At 41.3% G+C, this 17,108-nt stretch overlaps 1 protein-coding gene across 5 annotated transcripts in view; it reads right to left on the bottom strand.

Annotated features, from left to right (window-relative positions):
- The window catches only part of DLGAP1 (DLG associated protein 1), a 668,048-nt gene that overhangs the window by 477,091 nt on the left and 173,849 nt on the right, over positions 1-17,108 (bottom strand). The window contains exon 1 of one of the 5 annotated variants that reach the window (XM_056521641.1): positions 2,411-2,549. The exons of the other annotated variants lie outside the window; for them this stretch is intronic. The gene's annotated coding sequence lies outside the window, so the exon portion shown is untranslated. Of the gene's footprint in view, positions 1-2,410; positions 2,550-17,108 lie in introns of those variants that run through there. 5 annotated transcript variants of the gene reach the window in all.

Here is a 17,108-nt window from a genome sequence, read left to right as displayed (position 1 = left end):
GTTTCCAACTTTCCCATTATGAGAGAAATTGTGATACAGTGTGCCTACTATGAACAAGAATATATTCATGTTTAAACTACGTATTAACTTTGTTAACAACTTCCTCTAGAGTAGGAACTAAGGAAACCTCTGCATGCTTTTGTATTGAACTGGGGGCATGTTAAAGGGAACCAATCATCACTTTTTACCCCCTGTAACTATTAAAAACACGTCCTAGAGCATGTAACCATTGGTCCTACCATGAGCGTTTACCCATAAATGTACCCTATTATGGCTGTGTACATTAACAATTAAAGGGGTTATCCAGGAAAAAACTTTCTTTTTATATATCAACTGGCTCCGGAAAGTTAAACAGATTTGTAAATTACTTCTATAAAAAAAATCTTAATCCTTTCAGTACTCATGAGCTTCTGAAGTTGAGTTGTTCTTTTCTGTCTAAGTGCTCTCTGATGACACGTGTCTCGGGAACTGCCCAGTTTAGAAGCAAATCCCCATAGCAAACCTCTTCTAAACTGGGTGGTTCCCAAGACATGTGTCATCAGAGAGGACTTAGACAGAAAAGAACAACTCAACTTCAGAAGCTCATAAGTGCTGAAAGGATTAAGATTTTTTAATAGAAGTAATTTACAAATCTGTTTAACTTTCTGAAGCCAGTTGATATATAAAGAAAAGGTTTTTTACTGGATAACCCCTTTAAATAAAATATACACCCTTGTATCTACGTTATCTATTGGGTGCCCACATGGCTCGAAGTTGTGACTGTAGTTGTAGGAAACAGTCAGCAGTTTGTTGACAGACACACGGATCAAACCTTAGCTGAGCACCTACAATGCAATGCCGCTCACTACACTGAGTATAAGGGTATATTCACATGTGGCAGATAAGTCCCAACATATTGTGCTGCTGAAAATATTTTTTTTATTCATCTAAATGGTGTTTTGGCAGCAAGCACATCCATTTCTGCAAGGCCATTTAAATACATGAGAGAAAAATGTCTTAGTCTTTCTACATCAAATATTTTGACAGTACCCTCAGTCTGAAGTCTCAAAAGGTAAACATAAATTCTGATTGGTTAGAAGAATGTCACTTTATAGCTGGTGTTTGGATACATAAGACTCATTAAATTCTAAATACAGCTCTGGACTATTACCGTATTTTCCGCCTCATAAGAGGCTCCGGCATAAGACGCACCCAATTTTAAAGGAGGAAAATCTAGAAAAAAAAAGATTCTGAACCAAATACAATGTAAAGTATAGGACAGTGATCTTCAACCTGCAGACCTCCAGATGTTGCAAAACTACAACTCCCAGCATGCCCGGACAGCCGTTGGCTGTCCGGGCATGCCGGGAGTTGTAGCTTTGCAACATCTGGAGGTCTGCAGGTTGAAGACCACTGGTATAGGAGGTAATACTCACGTGTCCCCGCCGCTCCGGACCCGTCACCGCTCGTCACCGCTGCCCTGGATGTCGCCCTCCATCACTGTCGCCGCGTCCCCGGGGTGTCCCTGACGCTCCGGAACATCTCTGCTGCCCGGGAAACTTGCTCACCGTCGCCGCCATCACGCCGCTACGCACGCCGCTCCTATTAGAAGACGGGACGGCGTGCGCGATGACATGATGACGACAAAGGAGAGCGCCGGCCATGCAGGGGATCCCGGCATGGAGCAGATCAGACACCGAGGAGGCAGGTAGGGTCCCTCCCGGTGTCCTGTAAGCTGTTCGGGACGCCGCGATTTCACCGCGGCAGTCCCGAACAGCCCCGACTGAGCAGCCGGTTTAGTTTCACTTTCGCTACAGACACGGCGGTCAGCTTTGATCGCCACGTCTGAAGGATTAATACAGGGCTTTACCGCGATCGGTGATGTCCTGTATTAGCCGCGAGTCCCGGCCGTTGATGGCCACAGGGACCGCCGCGATATGACAGGGTTTTAATGCAGACAAAAATGTGTATTTGCCGTATAAGACGCACCAACTTTCCCCCCCCAGTTTTGTGCGTCTTATACTGCGAAAAATACGGTATATGTGACCGGTACAAGATAAGTAATATTTTTAGAAAGTTGCCTAACTTTCTATGTACATTATCTTTTCTTGTAAAATATAGTCTAAATATGAACATATTTTATAACCAATTTTGATATGTTATATTTCCATAGTCGAAATATATCTCCTGGGCTCAGAGGTAGAACGGCTGTACATTCAGATCATGCAGTCTTGATCACAACATACAATACAGCCTCATCTGCTTTTCTAACTCTGACATAGAATACCAGCCTTTCTTAGGATTCTAATAATTTACTAAGGATATATGAGATCATACGTCTATATTCATTAAAGGTAACAAATATATACTCGCAATACATTCCTAGATACACAATAAATGGCAATTGCAAGCGATTGTGAGCATTGCTTACCTTTCATAAGTAAATTCAGTGCAGGTGAGCTGCTATCCGCTCTCCCATCTCACCTGGAGCTGCCTCCTGTGGCCACGCCTGCCTTTCAAATGATGTCAGTCTCAAAATAAACATCTTCATCAAATATATGTGAGAGTTAAGCTGGCAGATCATGTTCTACTGGAGCACACATAAAAAAAAAAAAATTCCATAGCAACAAAGATGACAGCATGACAACCGCTGTTACTACTGCGTAAGCATTAAAAAAATATACCCTCAAAAATACTCCTACACAGGGCTGCTTTGCTGATATCAGTAAAGTGAATGCAGAATACATGAAGATTTTCTGTATTGACACTAAATGAAAACTGAATTCCAAAACAGCAGTGAGGAATTGGTATCAATGGCATCAGATGTGTGATTGACAGCTCAGTGGAGTAGATCTGCATCACTAGGTCTGCAACTTTTGGTTTGCTGCATGAAGCTGAAATGTGCACTATTAGGCCATGTTCACACGCATAAAATGCACGGAATGTCTGCATGGAAAACATGTGTGGACATTCTGCACATTTGAAGAATCCAGCGGGCACTAGGAACGCTTGAGAATGCGATGTCTTATAGAATGCAATGCATTTCCGAGCAAAATTAACAGAAAGGATAAACATTCTGTATTATGTGACTCTGCTGTAGCAGAATGTCCGTGCAGAATATTCCTGGAATGTCCTTTCCTCAGGGTAAGTTTACATGGGGGAATTTCTGTGTGGAATTTCAAGGAATAATTCTGCTGGATTTCTGCCCATTACTTTCAATGGGATTCCACTGTTCCATTCAGACAGTGGAATTTCCGTGGCGAGCATTCCGCCACAGAAATTTCGCTTTCCACAGAAATATTAGATCAGTTTTATGTTTTGCAGAATTCTGTAGTGGAACTTCCTTCAATAGCACTTGAATTATGAGGGAATTCAGATTTCTGAGAACACAGAAATTCCTCTGCAATTCCGCTGCAATTCTGGTGGAATTCTGTAAAGGTTGCTGAATGGAATTTTTGCAGAAATGTAGATATTCTGCGATGTGACCATAGCCTTACAAAACATGTTTTAATAGAAAATATAAATATGATAATCATTTTCTGTTTTACGCCCTGACACCCTGGTACTTAAGGATCAAGGGCATAACTTGTATGCCCGTGGGAATTTCCGTCCCTGCTGCGCGCCAAGCGGGGTTCAGATCGGGATGCCTGCTGAAATCATTCAGCAGGCATCCTGTGACAATGCTGAGGGGGGTCCTGAGACCCCCCCTCCATGTCAGCGATCTGCGGGGATTCTGGTCATATGGGTCATTTCAGACCCCCCCAGGCGATCATCCGACCAAAAGCAGCTTGCAGAGGAGGGGTTAATGTCCCCTTCTTTCAGCTCTGCCCGCCCACCGAGCTCAGTCAGTGGCCAGAGCTGAGAGAAAAAGCCAGGGAACCCCCTGTTTTGACATCTGTGCCCCTCAGGGCAGAAGAAGTGACCTGCTGCCACCTGTAGTCAGGGTGAGTTTTTCTGTTAGGAAAAAAAAGTTTAAAAAAAAATTCCCCCCCCCCCGACCTCATAATAGGTCCTCAAGGGTCCACCGCAGATTTTGTAGCGTGACCCGAGCCCTATTAGAGTTTCAGAGCGCTGCGATTTGCCACCCTTTTTTTTATTTTGGCCGCAGCATTTGTAATCACACACAGTTATATATAGTATACACCAAGCACATACACACTTCCCTGCCCCCCCGCCGCACACACCACCTCTCTCCCCTGCCACCGCCCCCCCCCCCCCCACCATTGAAAAAAGGCGATGGCCCGCCGAGCATATTCAGCGGAGGAGGAATGCGCTTTACTTGCCTCTGACACCGAATCTGCCAGTGAGGACAAGGAAGATCCTACTTTTCTGTGTTCTTCCTCATCCTCCTCAACATCTAGCACTGATCATGAGTCCCCACCTCGGAGAGGCCGCCAGGCGAGGCCACCCACCTCGGAGAGGCCGCCAGGCGAGGCCACCCACCTCGGAGAGGCCGCCAGGCGAGGCCACCCACCCCCCATGAAAGTGACCCAGTGGCCGACACTAGTACGAGCGTCCTTGCCACTCGTCGTAATAGGAGTCCGACCCCCCAGACAAGCGTACCGGAGCCCCCTTCGGGTGAATGTGTCTGGAGACCGCCAGAGGGATATCAGCCACGGATTCCTGAGTTTGTTGGTGACTCAAGAATCCGGATTGACACGGCCGGATACACTGAAATAGACTTTTTTCGTTATTATTTCAGTGACGACTTTGTCAATCATATGGTGGAGCAAACGAACTTGTACGCCCAACAGTTCATTGCCCACCACCCTGATTCGCTTTTGGCTTGGCCCAATGACTGGTACGCAGTTAATGCAGCTGCAATGAGGACATTTTGGGGCCTCGAGCTGCATATGGGCCTAGTCAAAAAATCAAGTGTCAGGCAGTACTGGAGCGGGGACTTCCTCTTCCAGACCCCGATTTACAGTTTGGCCATGGTACAGGGGGCAATTTGGAAATGCCTGCATTACGTTGATAATGTGTGGCATGTACATGTCCCCGACCCCCCCCCCCCCCCCAAGGTGATACCGCCTATGACCGACTTTACAAAGTGATTACTTTGGGGCCAAATTTTGGGAGGCCTACGTACCCCTCAGGGAGCTCTGGGTAGATGAGCCTCTTATCAGTTTTAAGGGGAGACTCATCTTCCGCCAGTATAATCCCATGATACGGGCATGGTATGGCGTGAAACTCTACAAACTTTGCGGGAGTACCTGCGGGTACAATGGCAAGTTTAGAGTATATGAGGGACAGGATTCCTGTATTGAACCCTCAGAATGTCTCCCCACTCTGGGTGTTAGCGGGAAACTCATTTGGGACCTTGTGCACCCATTGCTGGATAAGGGTTACCACGTGTACGTGGCCAACTTTTATACCAGCATCCCTCTGTTCACATCCCTTTGCCGCCAGATCCACGTCCGCTTGTGGGACTGTGCGGAAGAACCAGAGAGGCCTCCCTCTAAATTTGATCCAGACACCTATGCCCAAGGGGGAGTCCCGTGCCCTTACCCATGAAAACCTGTTGCTGTTCAGGTATAAGGATAAGAGGGATGTCCTTATGCTGACCACAATTCATGGTAACGGCAGCACCCCTGTCCCTGTGCGAGATACCACAACAACATTTCTCAAGCCTGATTGTATTCTGGACTACAATCGGTATTAGAGTTGCTCGCGAATATTCGCAATTCGAATATTATTCGCGAATATCGCATATTCGCGAATTCGCGAATTTCGCAAATATAGCGCTATATATTCGTAATTACGAATATTCGTTTTTTTTTGTTTTTTTCTTCACAGTACACATCACAGTGATCACCCCTCTCTGCTTCCAGCTTGTGTGGTGTAAAGAAGGCTGTAATACTACTGTGTGAGACTGGCGTAATTTTGTATATGCTAATATTCACATATGTTAATTTTCGCATACACGAATTTTCGCATATGCGAAAATAAAACGAGAATATAACGAATTTGCGAATATTCGCGAATATGTGACGAATATTCGTCCATATATTCGCGAATTCGAATATGGCCTATGCCGCTCAACACTAATCGATATATGGGGGGAGTTGATCTCTCTGATCAAGTCCTCAAGCCATACATGGTCATGCGGAAAACACGGGTATTGTACAAAAAAGTTGCTGTCTACTTGGTACAGGTCGCCATGTACAACTCTTTTCTACTGTCCCAGTACGCTGGCAACACAAGGACATTCCTCCAGTTCCAAGAAGAAGTCCTAAGGGCCCTGATTTTTGGCAACCTGGAAAGAGCAGGCCAGAGTTCTCAAGGAACTGGAAATATAGGTGTAATGATAGTCCCAGGCCAGCACTTTCCAGGTGAGGACCCCCATACTGGAAAGAAGGGACGATACCAGAAAAATGCAGTGTGTGTCACAAGAGGGGGATATGGAAGGACACCACCGATCAGTGTGACACTTGCCCCGATCATCCTGGCCTCTGCATTAAAAACTGCTTCAGGGAGTATCACTCTTCCATGCAGTACTACATTTTTCCTTTTCATTTTAATTTCCCATAATTTGATCCAATGTACCAAGTCCAGAGTACATTCCAAATTTTAACCCCATAAACCACATGTCACTGTCATCGGGGACTTTTTTATGTTGCCTCAAATGCGCAGCACTCTCCTTCCACCTGAGCGGGGTGCACATTTGACGCAACAGGTTAGGGACGGCCACACACATCACATTCCCAGAATGATGATTCACAGCATAGGGTTTGGGGTGGGCATATTTTTAGTTTTGGCTATGCTCTGGGTCATCATTCTGGGAACATAACCTATTTTGTCATTTTACGGCCCACTGTACCCCACTTTATTAACTCAGTGTACCCCATGTAACATGTTTCTTGAGGGGGGGTTCTGCTGTTCTGCCTCCATAGAAGCTCAGTAAATGCTCAAGACCCCTGACAGCGCTCCTGCTCTTCCAAGACCTGTTGTGCACCCGCAGAGCAGTTTACACCCTAATATGAGGTATGTCCTTACTCCAAAGAAAAGTATTTACACATTTAAGGTGACATTTTCTCCTATTACCACTTGTGAAAATGAAAAATGTGGGGTAACCCCAGCATTTTAGTGTAAACTTTTCCTTTTCAGATCCCACTTGAATGAACATTTATCAAATACCTGTGGGGTGCTAAGACTTACTCACTGTAATGCCTGTACTGCATGTTTCCAAAATAGTATGCCATGTGTTTTTTTTTTTTTTTTTTTTTGCTGTTCTAGCACCATAGGGGTTTCCTAAATGGGACATGCCCCCAAAAACCATTTCAGCAAAAATGGCTTTCCAAAAGCCAAATGTGACTACTTCTCTTCTGAGCATTGTAGTGTGCCCGCAGTGCACTTGGCATCCACACATGGGGTATTTACATACTCAGAAGAGATGGGGATACAAATGTTGGGGGTGGGGTCATTTTCTACTATTACCACTTGTAAAAATGTAAAATTTGGGAGAAAACTGCATTTTAGCCAAAAAATAAAATAAAATAAAAAAATAATTTACACATCCAACTTTATGAAAAGTCGTCAAACACCTGTGGGGTGTTAAGGCTCACTGTACACCTTGTTACGTTCCTTTAGGGGTGTAGTTTCCAAAATAGTATGCCATGTGTTTTTTATTTTTATTTTATTCGCTGTCCTGGCACCATAGGGGCTTCCTAAATGCGACATGCCCCCCATAAACCATTTCAGCAAAATTTGCTCTCAAAAAGCCAAAAATGACTCCTTCTATTCTGAGCACTATAGTGCGCCCGCGGTGTACTTGATGTCCACACATGGGGTATTTCCATACTCAGAAGAGATGGGATTACAAATTTTGGGGGGCATTTTCTACTATTACCCCTTGTAAAAGTTAAAAATTTGGGGGAAAACCAGCATTTTAGTAAAAAAAAAAATCATTTATACATCCAACTTTAACGAAAAGTCGTCAAACACCTGTGAGGTGTTAAGGCTCACTGTACCTCTTGTTATGTTCTTTGAGGGGTGTAGTTTCCAAAATAGTATGCTATGTGATTTTTTTTTTGTGGTTCTGGCACCATAGGGGCTTCCTAAATTTGACATGCCCCCAAAAACCATTTCAGAAAAACTCACTCTCCAAAATCCCATTGTCGCTCCTTCCCTTCTGAGCCCTCTACTGTGCCTGCCGAACACTTTACATACACATATGAGGTATTTCCTTACTCGATAGAAATTGGGTTACAAATTTTGGGGGGATTTCTCTCCTTTACCCCTTGTAAAAATTCAAAAACTGGACCTACAAGAACATGCAAGTGTAAAAAAATGAAGACTTTGAATTTTCTCACTTTGCTGCTATTCCTGTGAAAAACCTAAAGGCTTAACAAACTTTCTGAATGTCATTTTGAATACTTTGAGGGGTGCAGTTTTTATAATGGGGTCATTTGTGGGGTATTTCTAATATGAGGGCCCTTCAAATCCACTTCAAAACTGAGCTGGTCCCTGAAAAATTCCGATTTAGAAAATGTTGAGAAAAATTGGAAAATTGTTGCTGAACTTTGAAGCCCTCTAATGTTTTCCAAAAGTAAAAACATGTCAACTTTATGATGCACATATAAAGAAGACATATTGTATTTGTGAATCAATATATAATTTATTTGGTATGTCTATTTTCCTTACAATATGCAAACAAAAGAAAAACTGGAGTCTTTTGTTAATTTTATAAGAAATAGTACACAATTTTATTAATAATCACATTACATAAAAAAATAGGAGAATGTCCACCTGGGGGGGGGGGGGAGGTAATCAAACAAGGGTGTCACTCAAGTATCCTACAGAAAGTGCCTAGTGCATAGTACATAAGGAGACTAGCATACGACACATACATAGCAGCAAACGATTGTAAACAGTATTGTGGTGCAAATAGTGCAAAAAAAAGCATGATCGCAAGTATATACTTAGCCGTACATGGTAATAAAACTGGGACAGGATACCAGAGCGACACAACCCCAACGTGGCGTTTCGGCGAACCTTTGTCACCCCTCGACAAAGGTTTGCCGAAACGCCGCGTTGGGGTGGTGTCGGTCTGGTATCCTGTCGTATGCTAGTCTCCTTATGTACTATGCACTAGGCACTTTCTGTAGGATACTTGAGTGACACCCTTTTTTTATTCCCTCCCCTAAACCCCCCCCCCCCCCCCCCCGGCCCCCAGTTGGACATTCTCCTATTTTTTTATGTAATGTGATTATTAAAAAAAATGTGTGCTATTTCTTATAAAATTAACAAGTGACTCCAGTTTTTCTTTGGTGTGCATATTATATTTGGGAGGTCACGAAGCACATATATTACATAGGGGACATGACGGTATACTAAATACTTGATTAGTACTTATGTTTTATATAGTCCTTTTCTCCCCCCTCTTTTGTTATCTGAGAATCAAACATATTTTTCTTACAAGCATAGAGCTTCAAAGTTAGAAAAATGCTAAATTTTCAAATTTTTCATGACATTTTTGATTTTTTCACTAAGAAATGATGCAAGTATCGGCGAAAATTTTCCACTATGTTAAAGTAGAATATGTCACTAAAAAACAAACTCGGAATCAAATTCATAAGTAAAGGCATCTTGGAGTTATTAATGCTTAAAGTGACAGTGGTCAGATGTGCAAAAAAATGCTCTGGTTCTTAAAGGGGTATTCCAGGCAAAAACTTTTTTATATATATCAACTGGCTCCAGAAAGTTAAACAGATTTGTAAATTATGATACAAAAGTAGAAAAAGTACAAGTCAAGCAATATACTTGGTAGTATGGTATCCGCTAATCCAGGCATGAATGGAGACTATACATTGTGTGCTACGTCGGGGTGCTGGTCAGAAAAGCACAAATCGCTTGTAGAATCAGAACAATGTAGAAAAAACCGCACTCACCCGATCATCGTGCACTGGTAACTTTTATTCCGTGGAGCATGAAACGTAGAACACAGGGGACAGGCAGTCGTCAGGAACGCCGGGGAACACGAGGTGCAGTTACAGCTGTTTCACGGGAACACAGCCCTCTTCGTCAGACGAAGCGTTTGCGGAATGCAGCAGACTGTATAATACTATGTCTATCATGATTTTTTGTTTATAAATATATATATATATATATATATATATATATATATATATATATACATTTAAACAATTTTTCAGAATTTTAGAAAAAGTTTAAATAAGGAACAGAAACAAAAATGGAGACATGAGAGACCATTGTGTTACTGAGGAAGGAGTAGATGATTGTTCCAAAATGTGTCTAAAAGTAACAATTTAGTTATTAACAATGTAACCCTTTGCAGAAGGTACATGTATAGTATTATTACTGCATCGTGATGGAATTGATGCCGTGCTTACTACACGGCCCAGCAAGTAGACCCAGCATGGACTTGTAAACCCACTACATAGACACATTGCACACATACTGAAAAATCTGCAGCAGACAGCTACAAAGCTGAATTTCTGGTCTATTGTAAAGAGACCAAGGTAAGTTTTACAAAAGCATATCACAGGCATATTGTTGTGCTACATATAGGGGCACTAAAACCAGCCCACCCTTGGGTCTAATGAATCATACTAATAGCAAGTTTGGGTCCAGCTACATTTGAGTACCATAAAGCACCTGTGTTATGTTCATGTGAAAACAGCTATAGCGAAAGATGGCTCTAGGTTGGTCTTGTTCATAGTTTTATGTGTAATACGGCCCTGCAATGAAATATGGGAGGAGATTTATCAAAAACTTGTGCAGAGGAAAAGTTGACCCATAGCAACCAATGAAATTGCTTCTTTTATTTTTAAGAGGTTTTTTTTTTCAAAAATAAGAAAGGAAGCTGTTTGGTTGCTCTGAGTAATTGGTCAACTTTTTCTCTTCTCAGGTTTTGATAATTCCCCACCTGGTTTCCACAGTTGCTACAATTGTAACAAACAAGAAGGGAGAAGGTCTACTCCAGTCATAAAAATGGAGAAGGGTCACTAAAAATTCCTGTTTAAGTTGATGTTTCTGCTATAGAGGCGTGTGTTTTCAGAAGTTATTTTAACTAATAAGTTTGGGACCCATGTAACCATTGGTGTGGAATTGACAAGGGATTTCAAAGATGAGTTTTACATTTTTTGTAATTTATCTAAATTCATGAATAAAAAATACAGAGTATGGGGCTGGTAAACACGAAAAGAGTAAAGTCTGACACTGCCGCCACATCGACACTAAAATTCTTTTGTCTGAATCCGGTGTTCAGCAGATGAGAATGTGCAAATTTATTCGGTGGTGGTACTCCTCTGATATAGGTTCAACAGCCAAGATAGGAAAAAAATGGCACTCATCAATCTTTGTTGTAATGTTGCGGAAAAGGGGATAACAGATACATTAGGACAACAGGAATGTACAGATAATAAGTCTACAGCCGTTTCACACTTTTTGCCCTTTACAGAGGCCAAATGAAGTCCCGCTATTCTGTAGCTTTCCTTTCTGGAAACCTCTGTTGTCCTAATGTGTCTGGTACCTCCCTCCTCCCAGCCCCGCAACATTGCAAGCATTTATTAATAAACTCAACGAGCAACAAAGATTGATAAGTGCCGTTTTTTTTCTATCTTGACTGTTGAACTTGAGGCTGTTAGCCTTCTCGAAAAACAGAAAAATCACTTTAAATTAGTTTGCCTCCCTGGGCGAAACATGACTAACCTGAACACTAAACAATATGCAAATGATTTGTTTGCTTTTGATGTGAAAAGTAAAACTGCGGTCATGCTTTACACTTTACAAGGAAAGTGTTAATTGTGACAATAACTTGTTGATAAAATATACAGATATTTAAAGGGGTACTCCGGTGCTAAGACATCTCATCCCCTATCCAAAGCATAGGGGATAAGATGCCTGATCGCGAGGGGTCCCACCGCTGGGGACCTCTGTGATCTTGCACGCAGCACCCTGTTATAATCAGACCCCGGTGCATGTTCGCTCCGGGTCGGATTACTGGTGATCACGAGGGCCGGAGCATTGTGACGTCACAGCCCCGCCCCCATGTGACATCACGCTCTGCCGCCTCAATGCAAGCCAATGGGAGGGGGCGTGACAGCTGTGGGACCCCCGCAGTACCCCTTTAAACAATAATATGTAATGCATACTCATTGCAAGACTGAACTGGAAAAGCCTTTATAAAACTACTGACTTTTGAGTGAAAATATAGGGAAATAAAAAAAAAAAAGATAAGTGGAACAAATACAAAAAAGTTATAATAAACATTTAATAGAGAATCCACTTTTTACAATAGCCTGCACTTAGATCCACATGGGATTTATGTTAAAAACCCAGGGACAACTTGTTCTCTGTTCAGAAAGAATTTTATGTGTGAGAGGTAAAAGACCTAAAGTAAAGCTATCTATAGTATATTAAAAATATCTGAAGCCATTGAATGCACTACAGCTGTGACAGACGTGGAGAGATCAGTTGAAGGGGCTGATGTTAACATCATACAGTTAAAGTGTGAATTTCATAGATGACAAAAAAAAAGCTCTTTTATGGATGTATTTTATCTCAGTGTATAAACTACACTCTGTGAATTCACACATAGCATCTAGGTCAGATTTTTCAGGTGTTTTAAAGTGCATCTTTTGTCTGCTTTTTTCTTGTAGTTAATAGAAGAATGGTAAGGTAACTACACATACTGTAGGGTAGTGTATTAAAAGGGGTAGTCCAGTGGTGAAAAACTTATCCCCTATCCTAAGGATAGGGGATAAGTTTGAGATCGCGGGGGGTCCGACTGCTGGGGCCCCCTGTGATCTCTCTGTATGGGGGCCAGGCTCTCTGGCCAGATAGCGCGTGTCGACCACTGCACGAAGCGGCGCCCGACACGCCCCCTCAATACATCGATATGGCAGAGCCGGAGATTGCTGCAGGCATCGCTCCGGGCTCTGCCATAGAGTTGTATTGAGGGGGCGTGTCGGCCGCCGCTTCGTGCGGAGGTCGACACGCACCCTTGCACCTTGGGTCAATATTAAAATGATAGCCATGATAACATACTTTTCTATTGCTGTTGCGCTTAAAAAAAATTGCTAACTTTTAAACCAAATTAGTACGTTTAAAATCCCCCTATTTTGAAGACCTATAACTTTCTCATTTTTTCATATAAGCAGCAGTATGAGGGCTCATTTTTGGTGCCATGATAGGTAATTTTTATTGATACCAAATTTGCTTATATAAAACTTTTTATAAATTTTTTATTAATTTTTTGGGGAATAAAATGCTATAAAAAAGCAGCTATTTTGGACTTTTTTTTTTTTACGTTCACGCTGTTCACCGGACGGTATCATTAACATTTTATTTTAATAGTTCGGATATTTATGCACGTGGCAATACCAAATATGTATATTAAAACATTTTTTTTACACTTTTTGGGGGGTGAAATAGGGAAAATGGGACAATTTACGTTTTTATTGGGCGAGGGTTTTTTTCAAATTTTTTAAAAACTTTTTTAAAATCTTTTTTTACTTTTATATTTACACTTTAATAGTCCCCATAGGGGAATATTTATAGCAATCATTTGATTGCTAATACTGTTCAGTGCTATGCATAGGACATAGCACTGATCAGTATTATCGGTCATCTTCTGCTCTGGTCAGCACTGATCAGTATTATCGGTCATCTTCTGCTCTGGTCTGCTCGATCACAGACCAGAGCAGAAGACCCGTGGAAAGCAGGGGACCTCCGTCTGCCGTTCTGGATGATCGGATCACCGCAGCAGCGATGCGGGCAATCCGATCCTCTATTTTAGTGACCGCGATGCTGCAGATGCTGTGATCTGTATTGATCACGGCATCTGAGGGGTTAATGGCAGACATCCGCACAATCGCGGATGTCCGCCATTACCGGCGGGTCCCTGGCAGCTATCAGCAGCCGGGACCTGCCACGCATGACCCAAGCATTGCTCTGATGCTCGCTGTTATGCATAGGACGTAAATGTATGTCCTGGTGCGTTAAGTACCAGCTCAACAGGGCGTACATTTACGTTCGGCGTCATTAAGGAGTTAAACGTGCTTTGTAAAAGCTTTCTAGTCTATGAAAAATTCTGTAAGAGACTATTTCTCGCTATCTGAATATAAATAACGAGTGTGTAATACTGTAATGTCTGATATTTGTCCTTATTTGTACTTTTAAAATTGTAAAGTGCTTTATAATTTGTTGGCACTATATTTTTTAATGATGATTATTATTATAATTATTACTATTATAGTTATTATTATTGGTCCTGCTCCAGACTCGTCTAGACAGCCGCTGGTTACCTGAAGGGCATAGGTGACATTTTGCCTGCTTTTCAAGCCAAAAGTTGGTAAACACATTTCTTTTGATATGGACATAGTTTCCCTTTACACAAATAAACCCTTTGAAGTTGTCATGGAAGCTCTTAATTTCCAGCTCTCACACTTAAGTAGTTACAGCAAGGATCCGCAGGAATTCAGAAAAATGACCACTGCTTTTTTAATGAAACATAATTATATTTTATTTAATAATGTGTGTTATCTCTAATACCGTGGTGTGTCAATGGGGGCTAATTATTCATCATCATTAGCAAATTTAGTCAGGTCTTACTGGGACCATAAGTATATATTATTCATTGATAATACCTATTCTGCCAGCAGCCAGTAGTATGGAAGATTTATAGATGATCTCATGCTCAGTTGGAGGGGATATGCCAATGTCATACCATTGTGGATTGAGTATGTGAATTATAATCCATGCAATTTGCGATATACTTTTAATTCCCATTAGAGGGAGATGGTCTTTCTGGACTTGCATCTTGTGGATATAGAGGGTTAGATGATTCTCATTAGTACTTACCATAAGGCTACAGCTGGAATTTACTACTACTTGCCGGCTCTAATCAATTATCACATACTATAAACTCTCTTGGTGGGGAAGCTCACCAGATACATGCAGAGTTGCAGTCCTAGTGCTGACTTCATGAGAGAAGAATGGAAATATAGCAATTTGTCTTTTTATCTTGGCACATTTAGCACCTGTATGTTTTTAATATGCATGGAGGTTGTTTGTAATTGTTTATACATAGCATTTCCCTTCCCTCATTAGAAACTTATTCATTACCTATGTTTCCACTTTCCCTACCTGGGGTAGGGGAGGTAATGGCTACTATGATGAATTTTAAGGAGGACTTTTATAGCAGTTATAGACTGCAACCATTAAGGGTGCAGTTTAGCATCAGAAACGCGTCGGTTTTATCTGGGTGCTGCTGGTATGTGTTTCCGCTGCATACTGTTTTCTCAGCAATTTAATTTGTTCATTATTACCAGTGGGGATGCTCAATACATAAAGGGTTGTCCCCCAGGCCTTTTCTCCAATGTAACACAGTACTGTTTCAAATTCTTAATCTGTAGTATGTGTTTTGCAATAGGTACATACAATGTCACTAGAGGCTACTCCCACAATGTACACTATAGCCTTTAGGGTACTTTAGTCTGATTTATTTGCATTTGGAGTATCTGACCTAGTAACACTGAGCTTTAGATTATTTTGTTTTGCAGCAATCTGCTCTAGTACATAAAAGGGGTCCCCAGCCAAGCAATAGCCTCTATGACATATGTGACCTATATGCTTTAATTGAGCATATGGGTGGGGTTGTCTAGATGGAAGAACCCCATAAAAAGAATGTGGTTCCAAATATTTAAGTAAATTGCAGAATTGCTCAAAAGAGTCATATTTTACTAATTGGTGGTGTATTCAGATTATACTGCAGGTGCATTTGTAAATTTGTATTCTGCACAAGCAAGATAATTCAACAACTATTCCAGCGAACTTGGATAATCATCACTGTGTGAATACTTCAGATATGTGAACCATGATCCTCTCCAGATCACAGCTATTTCATACTGAGTTTATGATTTGAAAGATAATTCCAGCATTTACATAGAACTCCGGTGCTGCTCATGACCTACATTCAGTAAGATGGTTCCTGTCTCCAGCTGAATAGTTTTACAGTGTATATATCTTTGGAGAACATTTTACAAGCCAAGAGCAATTTTGCGCGAAAGGCCTTTTAGTGAAGATCTTATTTGTGAAATACCATTTCATGTAAGATCAGTGAGACGTCAGACAGTGTTGGGAAAATGGTGTAATCTGAAGACAAAAAGGAACATATGACAAAGACTACGATCTAAGAAATAGGGAGAGGATAGCACTGTTAATGTGGATTCAGGAAATTAGAACTAATGCCAGGCTAGGAAATACTTTTGATTCCATTTTAGATTGACTTCAATTCAGCAGCTTTGTCTAGAAATCTGGCTTTTGTTTGTTAATGTAAGCTTGTCTTTGTTAAAATCTAACTCCTGGAATTAAGCACAATTTCCCCACCCCCATTATTTATACTCACAGAACCCCTGTTAGCTAACAATCGGGTCTTCTTATATAGACTTCTCACACTTGAATGCAGTGTCTACTACCATCCTGTTCATGCTGCCATTATGGTTCTCCTTATTACAGAAACCATGATGGCAGTGCCAACCTTTAAAAATAAAGAAAAAAAAATCCAAAAAGGAAAAAATCCAGCTCACCGTATCTTGAATGTGAACAAGTCCACGGCATCCAACTCCAGGGGCACAGGGGAAGCACCCAGCCGTGTTGCGATGAAGGTAAATGATCCCATGCTCAGCATTGCTGTTTTTATTTTATTTTAAGTTTAGTATGAAAAACCAAGTCCATGCAAGAAGGGTTCCAGCTCTTTGGAGAGGTAATATAAAACGTAGTTTTTAATCCATAGAGATAAAATAGTACAAGGCAGAAAAGTATAAAAACAACAATGCATTTTATCTATCCTTTATGAAGGTATATACCTAGATAAAGGATAGATGAAACGTGTCAGTGTTTTTATACTTTTTTGCCTTGTACTATTTTATCTTTATAGATGAAATAAAGACTACATTTTATATTATCTCTCCAGAGAGCTGGAACCCTTCTTGTATGGATTTGGTTTTTCAAACTGAACTTTAAATATAAAAACAGCAATGCTGCTCGATGGACCACATTGACTCATAATGTTGTCTATTGAGCTCTGTTGTGTTAATAACGCACAATTCTTTCTGTCAAATGACAAAACTACTAACAGAACCTCTAACAGTAATGTGAACATA

Source organism: Hyla sarda, chromosome 5 (assembly GCF_029499605.1).
Source record: "Hyla sarda isolate aHylSar1 chromosome 5, aHylSar1.hap1, whole genome shotgun sequence".
In the NCBI taxonomy this organism is placed as follows: Eukaryota; Metazoa; Chordata; class Amphibia; order Anura; family Hylidae; genus Hyla; species Hyla sarda.
This window is presented reverse-complemented; position numbering and strand designations above follow the sequence as displayed.